General features: G+C 54.0%; 1 protein-coding gene across 2 annotated transcripts in view; it reads right to left on the reverse strand.

The window, feature by feature from the left end:
* KCNH2 (potassium voltage-gated channel subfamily H member 2) overlaps positions 1-18,824 on the reverse strand; it is a 78,238-nt gene that overhangs the window by 16,403 nt on the left and 43,011 nt on the right. The gene's annotated exons all lie outside the window — the stretch shown is intronic.

The raw sequence follows: 18,824 nt of genomic DNA on the forward strand, positions 1-18,824 counted from the left end.
TCCCCTTAACACAGTCAGCTTCCATGCCCATCCATCAGGAACGCTTTGGCTACGATTCATGCACCGCAGGGGGTTGGAACGGATGACCTTTGGGGGACCCTTCCAACCCCACAGTTCTGTGATTCAGCGAGGCCTCTCCCACCAGTGATAAGATGTGACAGAGGCCGTGGCTTGGCTGCAGGGGAGGGACCGCAGTGGTAATGGATCCAGGCATCAGGAGGCCGGAGCAGCCCCACCCCCACCCCTCCGCACTGAGAAGCCGAAGGAGAAAAACCACCAGCTCAGTCAAGGGGCCATGGCTTGGCTGGTTGGGCGGCCTCGTGCCAGGGATCCTTGAGCTGAGATTCCTGCTCTGCACGGGGGTTGGGCTGGATGGCCTCTGGGGTTCCCTCAAAGCTATCCGGTTCTATGGAGGGCCTGTTTTGCCATCCCTTCTGCTCTGGCAGCCCCTGCTCCCTCTCCTCACCCCAGGATGGGCTCTGTGGGAAAAGGGGGGGTCCCCACGCCGAAAACACCCAGCAACCAGGATGTGCCCCCCCCCAAGGAGCAAAGGCCCAGTGCAGGGAATAGGGAGCCACAACAGTAAATGATCCTGGACTAACAAGGGGAGAAACAGCGCCACCTGCTGCAAGGTGAGGGGATGTCACCCCTTGGGTCACCTGGGGGGCATCAAGGGGCCTCAACTGCAGAAGGGGTTGGATCCTGAGCCGCCCTCACGCGTGGGACAGATCCAAGGAGTTAAAGGAAAGAGCTTCTTGCAGCGTTCCCAGTTTGCAGTGGGTGACCCTCAGGGTCCCTCCCAATGCTATGATTCTATAAGGATCTCCCTGCAGGATCAGGCCAATGGCCCACCTGGCGCAGCATCGTGTCCAGATGCCCATTATGGGAAACCCAGAAGCCCAAGAGCAGCTCTCTCATCGTCCTTCCTCGATATTTGGTACTCAGAGGTAGACTGCCCTGGACATGGAGGTTCTGCTATCACAATAGACCTCCGTAAGGAGTGCCCTGCTTCTGGATCAGGCCAACGGCATCCTGTCCTCACAGGGACCAACCAGATGCCCAAGAGAGGGAAGGTGTGAGCAGGATTCAAGCCGAAGAACCCTCTCTTCCTGGGATTCGGAAGCACTGCAGACTCCAGCAGTGGAGCCTAGTAGCCTTGACAGTCTCCATGGGCGATGCGTTCAAGGAATGGCAGGGTTTGCAAGGGACCCCCAAGGCTCATCTAGTCCAACCCGGGAGCTGCAACAAAAGCATTGCTGACAGAATCAGTGCCTCTTTCCTCCTCCTGTCCCCCCTCCTGCCAGCTGTCTCAGGCTAAGGTGGGGAGACACACACCACAAATTGGGGGGGGGAGGGAGAGAGCCAGCTGCTTGCCCCCCCCCACCCAGGGAGACCCTGAGCTATTTGTTCCCAGCATGCTTTGCTGCAAACCTTTTCCCTGCTGCTGCTGCTGCCTCCGATTCCCCAGCCGGCTACCCCAGGAGCACCTTCTATTTATAACCTTCCTGCCCATCCCATGCCAGGGTGCCCTCCAGAAGGGCAGGGCAGCTAATTCCTCCTGGCTCTGCAGGCGGGGGGGGGGGGCAGATGGCAGCAGCTGGCAGGGGGCAGCAGCTGCGCAGCCACCTCTGGCCCCTCTGCCAAAGGTCCCAGGAATGGAGCGTCCTGCAAACGGGCCTCTTGCCCCCACCCCTCAAGCTGGCAGGGAAGAGCTTTTTTTCTGCCACCTCCCCCAGGGGCACCTCCTCTGACCCTGGCAGACTCCCCCCAAAACATTCCTGATCAGGCAGCTTAGCTAAAGGGTGCTGAACTTGGGGGGGGGGGCAAGGTTGAATCTGGCTCTGGTCACGACATGGTGAGCAGGACAACAAAGCACTCTGCACATCCTCAGGGGAACCTACAAATTCAGCATGGCTGCCTTGACATGGGTGGTTGTCCTACTGAGAGTAGACCCACTGGAAATAATGAGCAGCAGCCTCTGCCTTTGGGGGTCGTTCTTCTTGTGCCCACCCCCCAAATTCAAAAATGGATGCCCCCGCTGCATTCCCCCCCCCTCTTGAACTCTGGCCCGGCTGCGGCTCAGGAAATGGGCAGAGCACTTGCCACCCAGTTCCAACTGGGTCACTGGCATGTGGAGACTGGCTGGGTTCTTGCCCGCCAGGAGCCCCTTCACAATTTCTGCTCTGGGGAGACCCCTTGCCTGTGTCGCTCTGTCACTTCAGGGGACCCCAAGACACCCCAAGGCACCATCCTTGCAATGCTCCCAAGTAAAGCCAGCGCAGTCGCAGCTGGAACATGCGACACAGCAAGAGTGCCTCTGAGCGCATGCAGAGTGCTTTCCTCTCTCCGCAGTGCAACCCCCCACCACACACAACAGCCTTCCCCACTCTGCTAGGAGCAGGGAGAAGCCCTTGTTCAAGGAGACATCAAAGCAGCCCGGAAGCCCTCTAACCTCGGGGGGGGGGACTGCTAAGACCCCCCCCAAGGGTCTCTCTAGCCGATCAGGTGAGAGGCTGCAGGGAAAAGGGGGGCACTGCCTCCTCCTCCTCCTCTGACTCCCCCTCCCACCTGCTACAGTAGAAAGTGTGGAGCCCCCTCTCCAGCCACAAGGCAACCCCTGCGCCCCCCATCGGAATGGGATCCCAGCCCCAGAGATGTCCTCAGCGCCCCAGCACACCGATGTTCTAAAAATAACAAGGAACAGCAAGCGAGTGCCTCTGAGCACACACAGAGCGCCTTTCCCACATGACCATGTAACCTCAGAAGGCTTATGTAAGCTCAAAGCTCCCTGAAGGAACCAAACAGCTTTGCCCCACCTGACCCTCTGCTCAGTGAAGCGCCAGAGCGGGAGCCCCCCCCCCAAGGCCCCATTCTGCCCCCTCCCAACCACCAGGGCTGCAGTCTTCCTCAGCCCCACACCCAAGCCCCTCTCCCCAGAGAACCCTGTGAGGCGCAGGGGGATGTTGGGGGACCCTCGCAAATCCATCTCCCTGAACAGCAGCTCCAAGCGGCTTTCGAACTCAGATCTCTCGGGGACTGGCCACCTCACTCTCCCCTAGCTCAGCCCCAAACCTGAGCATCCAGAAAGAGAGTCCACACAGCAGCCAAGAGTGCCTCTGAGCATATAAAGAGTGAGCATCCCTCTATACAGCCGTAAGAACGACAAAAGAGCCTGCCGGATCAGGCCGGGGGGACGGACCATTTTGCCCAGCCTCCTGCCCTCCCAGGGGCTCACCAGATGCCCCAATGGGAAAACAGCAAGCAGGATCCAAGCCCAGAGCCCTCTCCCCTTCCAGCAACTGGGAGACAAGAGCCGTCCGAACCTCTAATCTGTCAGGGGTGCTTGAGTTGAGATTCCTCCCTTGCAGGGGGTTGGACTAGAGGACCCTCAGGGGTCCCTTCCAACTCAACGGTTCCAAAGCCATCAATACTTCTTGTGGGAGGGAGTTCCACCGTTTAACTATTCACTGCCCCATTCACCCCAGTTTCGTGATAACGCAGCCCCCCCCCAGCACGTATTACTTCCATACATAAATAAAGCAGAGAGGGGACCCCCCTCTCCCCCCTCCATGCCCCTTCCCCCCCTCCTGCTTCTACCCCACAGAGGGCAAATGGAGACCCTCCCCTCCTACCACCCCCCTGGGGGAAAGCGCCTACCTTCTCTCCCTGCTCGCCATCCTGGGCCCTGGCGTGGGCGCTGCCGCCGCTGTCCAGGCACAGGCAGGTGCCGCACAGGGAAGCGCCAGGCATGGGGGGCGCTCCGGGCTGGGGGGCAGCGGCGGCAGCAGCAGCAGGGGGGCCTGAGAAGTCCTGGAGCAGCTGCAGGAGGGAAGCCAGCATCCTCTCGCAAAGGCTCTGCTGCCTGCATGGTGCTCAGCCCCAGCTGCGTGCCCGGTGGGGGGCACCCAGAGGGCAGGGGGCGGGCGACCCTCTGGTACCCGGGGCCCTGGGCATGCTGCCGGCCTGAGGCGGAGGGGGAACCCCTTGCAGAGGGGGTGCAGGGAGCGGGCAGAGCAGCCAGCCAGAGCGGCTGCCAGGCTCGGATGTCGGGGAGGCGGGCAAGGCAGCGAGAGAGGCAGGCAGGCTGGGAAATTATTGGGGCGGAAATTTTACCCAGCCTGCCCTGCTCTCTGTCTCCCAGCGCCAGAAGGAGCCAGGCTGGTCAGCCTCCCCAACCGTTAACCCTTCGCCGGGGCGGATGGGTTGGTGGGTGCCAGCCTGGCACTGCCAAGGCACCTTGGAGGGACCAGAGAAGCCTTGCCCTCGTGGGAGAGGAGGAGGGTGGCAGCCCTGGCAGCTGTGGGGGCACCCTCTCCCCCCTCCCCCAAAACAAGGCCCTCTTGGCAGGGCAAGAGAAAGCCCCCCCCCCCAGTCAGGAAAGACATGCCAAGCCTCGCTCCCCACCCACCTTCCGTGTGTGTGTGCGCGCAGTTATTTTGGTACCAGACAGGCTGGCGTGTGTGTGAAAGAGTTCTAATGCTGGGGGGGGGCACAAAAAGATTTTTGAGCAGGGCTTTCAGGAGCTGAGCAGGCCATAAACAGCACCCCCCCCCCGCAGAAATGTGGTGCTGTTGGATCGCTCAAGCAAGCGAGTCAAGGCATATCCTGCAGGGGAAGGAACTTGCCTCCCTCCCCACCTCCAGGGTCCCTGGGTGAAAAGTCCCTCCTAACTATAGAATCTTAAGAGTTGCGGGAAGGGAACCTGGGGGTCATCTAGCCCAACCCCCCGAAGGGCAGGAATCGCAGCGGAAGAATCCCTGACCGGTGGCCAACTGACCTCATGAAGGAGGCTCCACCGCCTTCTGAAATGGGAGACCGATCGAATGATATAACTGTTTTTTTTTTTCCTATGTAAATTATTTTTATTAAAGAATTTCTTAGGTTACAAAGGTAGTGCAATGTCTCTTTCTTTTCATGCATCATTTTTACACATCAATTTTTTACTTGTTGAGACATTATGAGGAAGGGGGGGAAAGGGGGGAAAGAGGTAGGTGGGATGGGGAGTTGGGTGTGGTGGATTGCCGATGTTTCTGTTTTTCTTGATATGTGTAGGGGTTCAGCGTCAGCGTCATTTGTGCAGGTTCTCTGTTGTTAGTTCGTGCTTCTTTGTTGGTGAGAGAGGTCAGGATTTGTCTTAGAATGTGGTTGTTCATTTATGGTTGGCTGTGATGATCCTTAATTTCTTGCGTGAGTGGGGAGGGAGGGTGTTTTGATCAAGTTAGCCATATTGATTTGTATGCTGACGGTAATTTTTTGTCATTGTCCTGTTGGGTTGTATAAGTGATGAAGGGGAACCATACTGGGGTGAAGGTGTCTTCTTCTGTTTGTCCCCGTGTCAGTTTCAGCTTACTGGTTAGTTTTTCTAGCAAGGCTGTTTCCCATACAACTTGGTACCATTGGTCCAAGCCCACTCCCGATAAGTCCCTCCAGTGCCTGGCTACGATATTTCTGGTTGCTGACAACAGATGGATTATAAGTTCTTTATGATTTGCGTGAGCGTTGTTATCCTGAAAGATATTTAGTAAAACCAATTCTGGGGTAATTTCTAGCACTTGCTTAGTTATGTTACAAATTTCTTGCATGGATGTCTTCCAGAATGATTGAATTTTAGGGCACTCCCACCACATGTGGAGGTACGTGCCTGTGGAAGTGCATCCTCTCCAACATTTTGATGAGATTCCTGATCGTATTAGTGATAATTTTCGTGGAGTCAGGTACCATCTGTGAATTAGTTTCAACGAGAGTTCTTTTCTTTTCATTGATATAGATTTGAAAGGGGGTTTCGACCACATTTTAGTCCATTGGGTAGGGTTGATTTCATACCCTATGTCATCCTCCCATTGTCGTTTTATCTTGTCCAGAGGATCTATGGGAGTCTGAATTAGTATCTTGTAAATTGCAGATACCATCCCTTTTCCGTGTCCTTTTGGCAATTGGAGGAGGCTTTCGAAAGCTGTCAGGGGTCTAGTTGCTGCTGGTTTTACAGTTGGGTTGTTCAGAAAGGCATGTAGTTGATGTTGTGCTAACCAGGGCATTGGGATGTCTTCTAGTTTGTCCTGTATTTCTTGTGGTGTCAAAGGTTTGTTGTCTTTATAAAAGTCTATTAAGCGATGTAAACCTTTGGTTTGCCAGGTCTTCATCTGGAGGTTTTGTGCTGCATGATGGAACAATGGATGGTAAGCCAGGGGAGTTAATGGGGATGGGGTTGGAGATAATTTACTAGTTTCTGCTTTCCATGCTTTGAACATGGTTTGTGTGTATCTGTTGAGTGTTGTGGGAATCTTCCTTAATTTGTTTGGGAGAAATGGATATGCTGTGGTGCAGATATTTTCAATTGAGTCCCTTTCCAGATGTACCCATTGTTTAGTCTCGTCTTCAAGTATATATGGGATTATATGGCGTATTTGGTTGGCGTTGTAGTATGTTTCTATGTTGGGGATTCCCCATCCTCCTGCTGAGGTGGGGAGGTGAAGGTATTTGATGCAATCCTTGGTTTTTTATGTGAGAAAATAAAAGAATGTAATTTTCCCTGCCATTTATGAAGTTGGGTTGGGGGGATCCAAATTGGAAGGGTTTGGAATAGGTAGGTTAGTTTTGGGAGGATGACCATTTTGACCATGGCTATTTTGTCTGAAAGAGTGAAACTCATACTGTCCCATCTTTTTAGGTCTTTGTTTATTTGTCGCCACAGGGGTTTGTAATTGTGGAGGTATAATTTGTTGAGGTTCTTGGTTATTTGTACTCCTAGGTATCTGAATTTGGTGTGACAGAGTTTTATTTTGGTGATATTGGTAAGTTCTTTTTGGATGTGAGGAGGGGTGTTGAAGCACATGGCTTCTGATTTACCAAAGTTTACCTGTAAGCCCGACACCATTGCAAATGCGTTGAGTTCTCTGATTAGGGAGGTTGCTGTATTTAAGGGGTCTGATGTTGTGACCATTAGGTCATCTGCAAAGAGCCCTAACTTATAATTTCTGCCTTTTATTTCCACTCCTTTGATGTCTGTGGCTGCTCGGATTCGGATCGCTAGGGGCTCCAAAGCCAGGATAAATAAGAATGGAGACAGCGGACATCCTTGTTTTGTGCCTCTTTGGATTGCTATGGTGTTTGAGTTCATATTATTAATTCTGCAATTTGCTGAGGCTTGAGAATATATTTGTTTGAGAATTTGAAGGAAGTTGGGGCCAAATTTCATTTTAGTTAGTACCGCTAATAAGTATTTCCACTCTAAGCAATCAAAAGCTTTGAGGATATCTAGGGACATAATTGTCAGTGGAAGTTTGGTTGAATGATATAACTGTTGACTCAGAAGGCGCCCCCAGGGGCCATCAAGTCCCCCCCCCCCATGCAGCAAAAGAATCACAGACAGAAACACAATCTCCCCCTTCCCAAGGGAGTCAAACTGCTCTTCCCATCAGAAAGGTACAGAGAAGCCTCTCCACCCCAAAGGTACTTTGCACATGCTCTGAGCATGCTTGCTGCTGCTTATTTAGCTTTCATGTCTATTTTAATAATATTATTTGTTGTGGCTGGCATTCCGACTCATCCTCAGGAAGGACTTGCCAGCAGGAAGAAGAGCTGCTCAGCGGTGGGATGGAAGGGGGTGGCTGCCTGTCAGGGATGCTTCCGATGAGATTCCTGCACTGTGTGTGGGGGTTGGACTAGATGGCCACTGGGGGTGCCACCCAACTCTACGATTCTATGATCCACCTGTGACAAGAGACAATGGAGTGCACTTCCAGGGGTGAAGCCAAGCCGCTGTGTGAGCAGCCTAGAGTGACCTCCCTGGGGCACAAGTCTGGGCCGTGTGCATCATGGGGGTCCTGGGCTGCCCAGACGACAAGACCCCCTTTCTCGGCCTCGCTGATGGAGCCCAAAGGAAAGCAGAGCGAGAGTTTACTGTAGTGTTGTTATTTTAGTCCGCAAAACACTTTGGAATCCTTGGACAGAAAGTGACCCATAAATGGTTCTAATAAGCAAATAATAAATAGAAGAACTGATTAAGTAAATGGGAAGTACTGTATAAAGAAGTTAGTATATGGTGTAGAATCTAAACGGTTAGGAAAAGCCTAGTAAAATTATACAGAAGAGAGAACCGAATTTAAATGTTTGGAAGTTAATTTTTTAATTTGTAATTATTTTTTCTTTTTCGTTTTTCTTACCTTTCTTTTTACTTCCCCCCCCTTCTGTTCTTTTCTTCTTTTTGTCTATTTTTCTTTTGTATTTTTGGAAAATTTTCGAAAATTATGTTTGATTATATTTGATTATGTTCAATTGGGTTTGATTATGTTACGTTCAACGTTACGTTATGTTATGTAGATTTTAATATGAAATAAAATAAAGGTTTTTTAAAAGAAGAAGAAGAAGAAGAAGAAGAAGAAGAAGAAGAAGAAGAAGAAGAAGAAGAAGAAGAAGAAGAAGAAGAACTGAGTGGAACATCGTGGTTCCTGCTTCTGCATGCTCAGGTCCGCTTTCAGCAGCAGGGAAACTGAGGCAGGAGGGGCGGCAGGTGCCAAGGAGGAGGATGTGGAAGAGTGCCTTGTTGTTATTATTATCATTTACCTTTATATACCACCTTTATCTTCGAGGGATCTCCAGGGGGTGCACATGGCTCCCCTCCCCCCCATTTCACCCTCACAACAACCCTGTGAGGTAGGTGCAGCTAAGAGATGATGGCTGACTCCAAGGTCACCCAGTGGGGATTCAAACCCTGCTCTCCCAGGTCCTAGCCCAGCACTCTAACCATTAGCCCCCCCCCCCTGGCAGTGCCTGGTTGGGGGAGACTGGCCTGTGGGCTCGGCCGAGGGGGGGGGGGTCCTGTGTGTCTCAGCCCCCCTGCTATGCTGAGGACCCCGTGGGTTGCTTTCTATACCTATCATTTTAATTAAAACTCCAAAAAGATTCCAAAACATTTATTGCCATATACAATTCTTCTTCTTCTTAACTTTCCAGGCCTCCTTTCCTGATGTTTGTTTTAAACTTCTTTTTATTAGCTGTCTTACAGCACATACGTTTCTATTATCTAAACTTCACTGTCATTAGTTCTTTTTCGAAAATCCACTGCTTATATTCCAAATCAAATGGGATTGCGCTCAAATAGCCTTATGCGGACGTGAACACCGCCCTGATATTTTCCCAACAGGGCACTTTCGAAAGGAAGGCTCCCATGAATAATAAGTGTTCCTGAGTGTGTGTGAACATGGCCCACCTGGTCCTGCGCCCTCTTCTCACCTGGGCTGACCAGATGCCCATTACGAAGAAACCCGCAAAGCAGGATCCGAGCCCCAGAGCCACCCTCTCCTCATCCCTGCCCTCCAAGAGAGCCACTGAGAGGTTCTTCCAATTCTGGGAACGTAAGACTAAGGCGAGCCCTGGTGGCGAGTCAGGCTCAGAGCTGGGCCCTTGGCTCAACGCAACAGAATCTTATTGAAACGTAGACTTGGAAGGGAACCTCTGGGGTCATCTAGTCCAACCCCCTGCAAGGGGTCCAGGGCTGTTGGCCATCCAGCCTCTGCTCAAAAACCTCAAGGGAGGAGCGTCCACCGCCGTCCCACCCCACAGGGGAACAGCTCTTGCGGACTGAAACTTCTTCCCGAGGTTCTTAATAGCTCACCAAGCCCATCATCCTGTTCCCATAGCGGCCAACCAGATGCCCTGTCCGGGAAGCAGGATCCGAGCATCAGAGCCCTGCTCTCCCCTCCTGTGGTTTCCAGCCCCTGGCATCCGGAAGCATTTCTGCCTCCGACTGCGGAAGCAGAGCAGAGCCATCCTGGCTAGCAGGCCTTGGAAGCCTCCTCCTCGCCCATGAACTTAAAAGCATGGAATGGTAGGGTTGGGAAAGGACCCCCAAGGGTCATCCAGCCCAACCCCCTGCAATGCAGGAATCTTCTTGAATCCTCTTTTCAATCCATCCAGGTTGGTGGTCCTCACTGCCTCCTGTGGCAGGGAGTTCCATAGTTAAACGAGTGAAGAAGGGCTTTCTTTTATTGGGGCTGAATTTTCTCACGTTCAGTTTCATGGGGTGTCCACAAAATGTGGTGTATTATGAGGGAGGGGGTGGGCTTGGCACATTCAGTGAAATGGTGCCCCCCCCTCCAGTCAGTCAAGGGCAGGCATGGGGTGTGGAGCGAGACCCCCTTGGCCCGAGACTCTCCACGGTTTCAGGCGGGGGTGGGTTCACACCCAGATCTTTTCTCAGGGGTGTGGGGCGTACCCCCAGCCCACTTGTAGGATGAAGCTGGGGGCCCCTATTGGTGGGGGTTCTTTCCTGGGCTGCGCTGCCTCTTTAAGGGCTGGCAAAATGTTCCCCTGCCTGCTCCAGTTCCATTTTTAGTGAGGGAGGGAGGGAGGGAGGGGGGGCAGAGGTCCAAGGGGGAGGGGGCCACCCAGGCTGAGGAGCTGAGGAGAGACACAAATGGGTCTGGCGCTAAAATTAACTGGCCTCCTTTGGGCACCAAATTGGGACAAAATATTGGCCTTTGCTGGGAAAGGGAGGTAAAACTGGACAGAGGGGAATGTGGGGGGGGATGAGGGGGGGGGGAGGAAGGAGCAATCTCTCCTCCCCACAAGGGAGACAAAGGGAGAGGAGGGGTGTGTGTGTGTGTGTGTGTGTGTGTGTGTGTGTGTGTGTGTGTGTGTGTGTGTGTGATGTTTTGGAGTGGGGAGCCATGAATGTATGTGTGTTGAATCTTTTTACAAGGACTTCCACCTAGCTCATTTTTGGAAATGGGCTTTTTGGGGGGGGGGGGAGAGGTTCCTTGAAAGCAGGTTCTCCAAATCAAACTCACTCACTGAAGGCTTACAGGGCACCCCCTCCTTACCCCCCCCAACAACCTGTCCAGTTCACCAGGTCTCTTTCTCCATGGCTTAGAGACCCTTCCCCCCCCCCCCTCTGCAGACTCAGGTTGCCCACTCCAAAGCCCCCACCAGACAACCAAAGAAGCACAGGTTTGTGGAGTTGGAAGGGGCCCCCCAGGGCTCATCTAGCCCAACCCCCTGCAGCACAGGAATTGCAACTGAAGAATCCCTGACAGGTGGACCTGGCATTCGACAGGATTCAGCAGCCTGGAAAAAACCGCACCAGCTGTATTTTATTAAAAATACAAATTTCCAGACACCAAGGCACCGTTGGGCATTCTTGCCACAGAATTCCCGATCAATTAATTAGGAATATCTTTATGAGGGTGGAAGCCCTTTGACAGTCAAGGTGGGGGACTCTCCTTCCTCAGAGGTTTTTAAGCAGAGCTTGGATAGCCATCTCTCTGTCCAGAATTCTTTAGTTGGGATTCCTGAACTGCAGGGGGCTGGACTAGATGACCCTTGGCAGCCCCTTTACAACTCTACAACTTCATGGTTGATTTACTGAGTGCCTGAGCCAGGGAGATGGCAGAAAGGGAGGGATGCAGCAGTTGCAAAATGTGTTTGTGGGGGACGCAGATTTGGCAGAAACCCAATCTAGCCCTCCCTGGGAATAGGAGGGTCGGAATGGCCTCCATCCTCTTGAACCTGCAGCCTTGGTCACACTCCCCCTGGAGACACGGGGCAGGTTCCCATTTTACAGAAGTGGAGACTGAGGGTGGCTGCCTTGCCCAGGGGGGTTCAAGGGAGTCCTTGTCATGGCTTGCAGCAGGGGGAACGGACTTCCATGGCGGGATCTCCGGAACATGCTCGGTCACCTGCTTCCTGAACATGCAGCCCTATCGCCAGCTCACAGACCCTCTTGATCAGTGAGGCTGGGGGGTCCTTCTTAGGGGTTCCTGGGTGGTGGCCTGGGAGGGGCCATTCTCCGTGGGGTTCCCCCCCCAGGCGCAGCACCTTCGTACCTGACCTATAACACTTGAGATATAAATTTTTGGACCCACTCAATTCACTTGGCCTGGTTTGGAAACTGAGGGCAGTCAAAATGACCCACACTCGGGGGGGGGAGGCTCCTCTGAAAAAGCCCCCCGGCGTCCTCTGCCCTCTTTCTGCCTGCTTCTGTTGCTCCTTCTCTTCTGTGGGCACAGCGAAACATTATTTCTTTCTTGCATTTCACAGGGGGTTGGACTAGATGGCCCCTGGGGGTCCCTTGCAGCTCTACCATTTTATATCCTGCCTTTCCTGCAGGGAGCTTAAGATGGCCAGTGTGTTCCTGCTTCCTCCCTTATCCTTACAACAACCCTGTGAGGTAGGTTAGGCCGAGAGGCAGTGACTGCCCCCTCCAAGGTCACCCAGTGAGCTCCATGACTGAGTGGGGATGTGAGCCTAGTGCTCTAACCACTAGGCAACACTGCCTCTCGGTTGAATTGCCCCACAGCTGGACCTAGGAAGTTAGGGAAGATGGGGGGCAGGGCAAGTGCACAGAGTGGTCTTTCCCATAGGACAGAGTCCCCTCCCACCCACAAGCAATCTGCCGCACATCCTGTGCCCCTGGCCTCAAAGGGCTGGTCAAGTGGGGCCTTTGCCCTCTTCGTAATGTTGGGGGTGGCACAGGGCTCAGCTCCAGAACCCGCTTTCCATGCAAGGGCTTGACTCGGGAAGAAAAGAGTGCCTCTGAGTGCAAGCAGAGTGGATTTTTCACAAAAGCAGAGCCCTGCACCCCAACGAGGCCTCTTCAGTTAAGTTGCAATGGTTGGCGGAGCATCAGAAGACAAGCAGCAGGGAGAAAGGGAACGGAGGACGGCTTTGAACTGCCTTAGGGCTGTCTCTGCCTGCCCATCCCAGGGCACAGAGTTAAACTATGGAACTCCCTGCCACAAGAGGCAGTGATGGCCACCAATCTGGCTGGCTTTAAAAGAGGATTGGGCAAAATCTTGGAGGAGGCGAGTATTAAAGGTCACAGTCCCTCCCGCTTTCCTCTTCTCATGTTTCTATGTTCTTGCAGGCTTCATTGTGGGTGCAAACATGCGTGTGTTGGGGTGGGGGGAGGAGATGCCCTCGGGCACAGAGGGTGCTGTGGGCATCTCAGTGCCCCCACCCGCTGCTCTCACCCCAGGAAGACAGGCTGGCCATGCAAAGTGCTCCCTTCTCTTTGCGCCTTTCATTCCGGGATTCACAGTTCAGGCAAAGCAGCAGCAGGGGGCGTACTGGAGCCTTTCTCGACCCCGAAGCTTGCGGGTGGCAGAAGGGGGCTTTTCTAAAGGGGTGGGGGGCTACCTGGCTAGGCTGGAGGGCAGCGCCCCAGAGACCCAATGCCCCCCAAGGAGGGCTTTGGCTGCAGGACTCCAGAGTCCCCAGGGGAGAAAAAACACCTTGGTTGGAGTGAGAAAACAGAGGGGAGGCCAAGGACTGAGCTCTGAGGAAACCAGCGGGAGAGACAGTGGGGTGTAGGGGTTAGAGTCATGGATACCAGGGTTCGAATCCCACCTCTCAGCCACAAAGACCCCTGGGTGTGACCTGGAGCCAGTCACTGTCTCTCAGATGATGATGATGATATTAGCCTACCCCACGGCTTTTTTGTGCGAAAACGTTCCTTTTCAACCAGACCTTTGGCTGATCAACAATGCCCTTTTTAAATGTGTTTTTTTTGGGGGGGAGAGTTATGGGTTTGTTTGGTTCTTGTTTTTATCGTGTATGGAAATTTAATAAATAACACAAATAATAAATTGTGGGGATTTAAATGAGGGGGGAGCCCACTCCTTGGAGAACAAAGTGGCAGAAACAGGCACTGGACGTCTTTTTTCAAAAGCCCTTTTCGGACCGGGGGGGGGGGTTGCCTTGTGCAATGTGCCAAATGCAAACCTCTCCCAGTAGAAATGGCAGAGCTTGAACTGGTTCCAACTTAAAGGTTCTTCTCACCAGTCCCTCTGCCCTGCTCCTGGCCTGGGGGGCAGAGTCCACATGGGAGCAGGCCAGACCCAGACCCTCCCCACACCCCACTTCAAGAAGCCATCTAGAATCATAGAACCATAGAGTTGGAAGAGACCACAAGGGCCATCCAGTCCAACCCCCTGCCAAGCAGGAAACACCATCAAAGCATTCTTGACATATGCCTGTCAAGCCTCTGCTTAAAGACCTCCAAAGAAGGAGACTCCACCACACTTCTTGGCAGCAAATTCCACTGTCGAACAGCTCTTACTGTCAGGAAGTTCTTCCTAATGTTTAGGTGGAATCTTCTTTCTTGTAGTTTGAATCCATTGCTCCGTGTCCGCTTCTCTGGAGCAGCAGAAAACAACCTTTCACCCTCCTCTATATGACATCTAGCCCCAGCAAGGCAGGAATCGCAGTTGGCAAATCCCTGACCGGTGGCCAATGGACCTCTGTTTCAAGCTCTCCCATGAAGGAGACTCCACTGAGAGACTCCTGGAACTGGAAGGGGTGCCAAGGGTCACCGAGTCCAAGTCCCAACAAGGCAGGAATCGCAAGGAAAGGATCCCAGGCTCTGCTTGGAAACCTCCAAGGGAGGAGAGCTGACCATAAGAGCAGTTGGTCCAGCTGGGACCCCAACAAGCAAGCAAGCAAGCAAGCAAGCAAGCAAACAAATCTCTGGAAAGAGCTCAAGGGCCAGAGCTCTGTGGCAGAACACCTGCTTGGCATGCAGAAGGGCCCTGGTTCAACCCCAGGTAGGGCTGGGAGACGAGCCCCTGTCCCAAACCTAGGAGAACCATTGCTGTAGGCAATGCTGAACTGGCCCCAGGGCCGGACTCGGGAGAAGGCAGCTTCCGGCACCCCTAATTCTGAGCAGACATTTTTACAACAATTTTTTGCTATTATGATGTTCCCAAACCAAAGTTAGTTCTGAAGTGGCTCATAATAATGATGATGATGATAATAATGATAATAATAATAATAATTTATTGTTTGTACCCCGCCCATCTGGCTGGGTTTCCCCAGCCACTCTGGGCAGCTTCCAACAAAGATTAAAAATACATGAAAATGTCACACATTAAAAACTTCCCTGAACAGGGCTGCCTTCAGATGTCTTCTAAATGTCAGGTAGTTATTTATCTCGTTGACATCTGATGGGAGGGCGTTCCACAGGGCGGGTGCCACTACCGAGGAGGCCCTCTGTCTGGTTCCCTGTAACCTCACTTCTTCCAGGGAGGGAGCCGCCAGAAGGCCCTCAGCGCTGGACCTCAGTGTCCGGGCAGAACGGCGGGGGTGGAAATGCTCCTTCAGGTATACTGAAGCTTTTAATGTGGGAAGCTTTTAATGTGTGGTGGATTTCTGTATTTTAATGTTTGATGGATTTCTGTATTTTAGAATTTCTGTTTTGTTGGAAGCCGCCCAGAGTGGCTGGGGGAACCCGGCCAGATGGGCGGGGTATAAATAAATTATTATTATTATTATTATTATTATTGGGTAATCAAAGGGTCCCCTAACCACAAGGACAAGTGCCCTGCCTCTCCAGATGTCTGGGGCCGCCGATCGCAACAGCTGTGCTCCAGATGTGAACCTGACCAGGACGAGTGGACACTGTTGCCCAAAACATCTGGAAGCCACAGGTTGGGGGCAGCTATGGAAGTGAGAGCTGGACCATAAAGAAGGCTGATCGCCGAAGAATTGATGCTTTTGAATTCTGGTGCTGGAGGAGACTCTTGAGAGTCCCATGGACTGCAAGAAGATCAAACTTCTCCATTCTGAAGGAAATCAGCCCTGAGTGCTCACAGGAAGGACAGATCCTGAAGCTGAGGCTTCAATACTTTGGCCACCTCATGAGAAGAGAAGACTCCCTGGAAAAGACCCTGATGTTGGGAAAGATGGAGGGCACTAGGAGAAGGGGACGACAGAGGACGAGATGGTTGGACAGTGTTCTTGAAGCTACGAACATGAGTTTGACCAAACTGCGGGAGGCAGTGCAAGACAGGAGTGCCTGGCTTGCTATGGTCCATGGGGTCACAAAGAGTCGGACACGACTAGACGACTAAACAACAACCCTCAACCCGCCACAGCAAAATGGCTAGACTACTGGCAGCACGGAAATTAAATACAATTGTTTTTTTTAAAAATCTTAGAATTGTAGGTTTGCAAAGGACCCCCCAGAGGTCATCTAGCCCAACCCCCTGTGATCTAAAGCTTAACAGAGCTGTATTAGGAGCAGCATAAACACCCCGTCCTAACACCATCAATCTCCCTCCCTCCACAAAATGGTTCACAATACAACAATGTAGACAGAGCGATGGTGGGAGGGGGCCCTTTTTTCAGCCCCCTCCCCAGTAATTGCTCCCGCCGTTCCCCACTAAACCCGGCTGCTTGTTCATGTCCAAAAGATGAATGTCGGCCTCCCTGCAAGATCGTAGGCCCCGGCACAAGGCGCAGTCTGCTGGAGTTGCCCATTAATTGAAGCCCCCCCCCCCCGCACTCTGGAGTCAGCAGAACTAGGGTGGCAGGATCTGATCACAAGCAAAGATCCAGGGAGCTGGGTGGCTGGAAGGGTGACATCAGGGAAAGGAAGAGAGACACTAAGGAGGAGGGGAACCAAGACCCCCCCCCAAAAAAAATTGGTTTAGCAACACATTTGGACTGCATGGTGATGCTGGTAACACATTACCATCATCACCATGCTGTGGGGGGGGGATTAATTGCCAGCCATGGGGGGCTAAAAGGAACTTTAATGCACATTCTCTCTGCTTCCCCTTCCAGTTCGCAAGCGGCTCTTCCTCTGAACAGACTGTCCCTATAGGCGACATTCAGCAAAGCTCTGCTCAGAGTAGATCCATTTCAATTACTGTAAGGACCATGATGAAAAGAGGTCCATTGGTTTCAATGCACCTTTCACTGAGTCGGATGTAGCTGAACAGCACCCAAAGAATCAGGGATGGTCTCGGAAATACATGCCCACAGATGCCTCACCCCTGCCACAAAGCAGTGCCAACCTCCCTTCTGTTTTTCATGGGGGAGGGGGGAGCAGGACAGTATTTGACCCCCCCCCACCCTCATGGCATGTCCACTAATAAGACACCAATAATAACAAGACAATAATCAATAATACCAATCAATAATGATGAGGCAGTAATAAGACTCTGCCCCAGAGAATGACCTGCCAAGCTGTCTGCCAGAAAGCTTTCATCCTGAACCCCCAAACTCTTCATTCCCCCTTTCCTCTGCAACCCCCAAAGCGGTTCTTCTGCCTGAGGGGGGCAGCAGGGGTCCCCTCATCCAGCCCCCCCCCCCATGCACATAGGGATCTATGGCTCCCTGTGGCATCTGCCGGCTGGGTTACGCATCACTGTCGTGTCCAGCTGGTGTCACATCAATATTTGGGAGCAACAGTTGGATGCAGCTCAGGAGACAAGGTCAGGAAAAGGCAGAAGACCCGGCAGAATTGGCTTCTGGTGCCCTGAAGAGCCTCCTTCTTGGGGTGTCCCGTCCTCCCAAGTGCAGGGGTTAGGACAGGGGGCTCCCCTCCCTCCCAACCCAGAACTTGCCAGAACTTCATGAACCCCACACCTCACCCCGGAGCCTCTGAGCGCGTGCAGAGTGCTCTCCCCGCCCTCCCCAGATCCTCGGGGGAACCACAGCCCTTCCCCCTTGGAAAGCCCCCCTGGCGGGCTGCCCGTCCTGCCCCCCCCCCCCACAACCCCCTACCTCCTGCGCCACCAGGCTGGAGATGCGCACAGCCCGGCGCACTCGGCCGTTCTTGCCCTCCGGCTGCCCGCCGCCGCTGTCCTTCCTGCTCTGAGACATGCCCGCTGCAGGGACGGTCCTGGCTCAGGGCATGGTGCTCAGGGGGAGCGGGTTCTGGGGGGACCCTGGCCGGCGCTGCGCCCCTCCGCCGCCATGGGGAGTGGTGGCGAAGGGGGCGAGAGGGAGGCAGCCAGACACCTCATCAGCGGCCGCACCGGGGCTGGAGGCTGGAGGCTGGGCAGATGGAACAGATGCCAGGGTCTCCCTCCCTCCCTCCCTCCTTGGCCCACCCACGGGGAGGCCCCGGCTGGCCTCCGCCCACTCGCTGCCAGCCTACCCCCCCCTCGGGCTCCTCCTTGCTCTCAGAGCATCCTGACACCCAGCTCTGCTCCAAGGAGGGAGAAGAGAGTCCATCTGCTCCGGCGGACAATGAGCATTTGGAGAGAGAGAGAGAGAGAGAGAGAGAGAGAGCACCCAGCCCCCCTCCCCACCCCCAAACGGGGAAGATCTGGGCTGGGGAGGGGGCTCCTTACTGCATACCCTCCCCATCCCTCCTCTTTATTCCCCGGCTCCTGAATCCTGACTGGTTCCCGGGAATCTCCTCCTCCCCAGAGTGCGGCTGGGGAAACTGAGGCACCAGGAAGGAGCACCCCGCCCAGCCGGTGGGGGCTGTCCCTCCCCGCCCTCTTTGCTGTGGGCAACTTCCCCGCAGCCTCCATGGGGTGCTCTCCCCACTTCTCCAAAGGCACCTCCTCCCGTGCTGCGCGGTCCAGTCCCCGGCTAGGGGGGCACCTCGGCCGGGCCCCCCTCTGCGACACGGGGGTCACCTTGGAGCGCGCCGAGAGACAGAGGCTCTGCAGGCTTCCGATGCGGCTGCTTGGCGGAGTCGGAGACACCCGGCCCCAGCCCCTCGTTCCGGCTCTCCCTCGCTCTCCGCCCGCCAGCCGGGACTTATGGGGCCATAAAGTCGGAGACGGCGCGTGCGCCAGCAGCCCCCGCCCCACGGGAGAGGGGCTTGGCTCCAGCCGCGTCGCAGGGACGGCGGACCCTTCGGGCGACCCTTCGGGGTCTTCTCCTGACAAAGGGAGGCAGGAGGGAGGGAGACCACCCACCCATCGCCACGACATCTCCAGGGGGTGCGCACCAGAAGCCCCACATCTGCCTCCCCACATCTGGGGCCAGGCCTTCCCCCCCCCCAGCTGGATTATAGCGCAGCCCTGTCGGAAGCAGCAGCCTCAGAGCACCAAGTTGCTCTGCATTGTCCGCACACGGGTCTCGGG

Source organism: Zootoca vivipara, chromosome 12, assembly GCF_963506605.1.
Source record: "Zootoca vivipara chromosome 12, rZooViv1.1, whole genome shotgun sequence".
NCBI classification, from domain to species: domain Eukaryota; kingdom Metazoa; phylum Chordata; class Lepidosauria; order Squamata; family Lacertidae; genus Zootoca; species Zootoca vivipara.